We start from the raw sequence: 579 nt of genomic DNA, 5'->3' as shown, positions 1-579 counted from the left end.
AATGACCCAATCAAAAAATGGGCCAAAGAACTAAATAGACATTTCACCAAAGAAGACATACAGATGGCTAACAAACACATGAAAAGATGCTCAACATCACTCATTATCAGAGAAATGCAAATCAAAACCACTCTGAGGTACCATTTCACACCAGTCAGAATGGCTGCGATCCAAAAGTCTATAAATAATAAATGCTGGAGAGGGTGTGGAGGAAAGGGAACCCTCTTACACTTTTGGTGGGAATGCAAACTAGTACAGCCACTATGGAGAACAGTGTGGAGATTCCTTAAAAAACTGGAAATAGAACTGCCTTATGATCCAGCAATCCCACTGCTGGGCATACACACTGAGGAAACCAGAAGGGAAAGAGACATGTGTACCCCAATGTTCATCACAGCACTGTTTATAATAGCCAGGACATGGAAGCAACCTAGATGTCCATCAGCAGATGAATGGATAAGAAAGCTACGGTACATATACACAATGGAGTATTACTCAGCCATTAAAAAGAATACATTTGAATCAGTTCTAATGAGGTGGATGAAACTGGAGCCTATTATACAGAGTGAAGTAAGCCAG

The sequence above is a fragment of the Bison bison genome, unplaced genomic scaffold (assembly GCF_000754665.1).
Source record: "Bison bison bison isolate TAMUID 2011002044 unplaced genomic scaffold, Bison_UMD1.0 scf7180017864535, whole genome shotgun sequence".
NCBI classification, from domain to species: Eukaryota; Metazoa; Chordata; class Mammalia; order Artiodactyla; family Bovidae; genus Bison; species Bison bison.
This window is presented reverse-complemented; position numbering follows the sequence as displayed.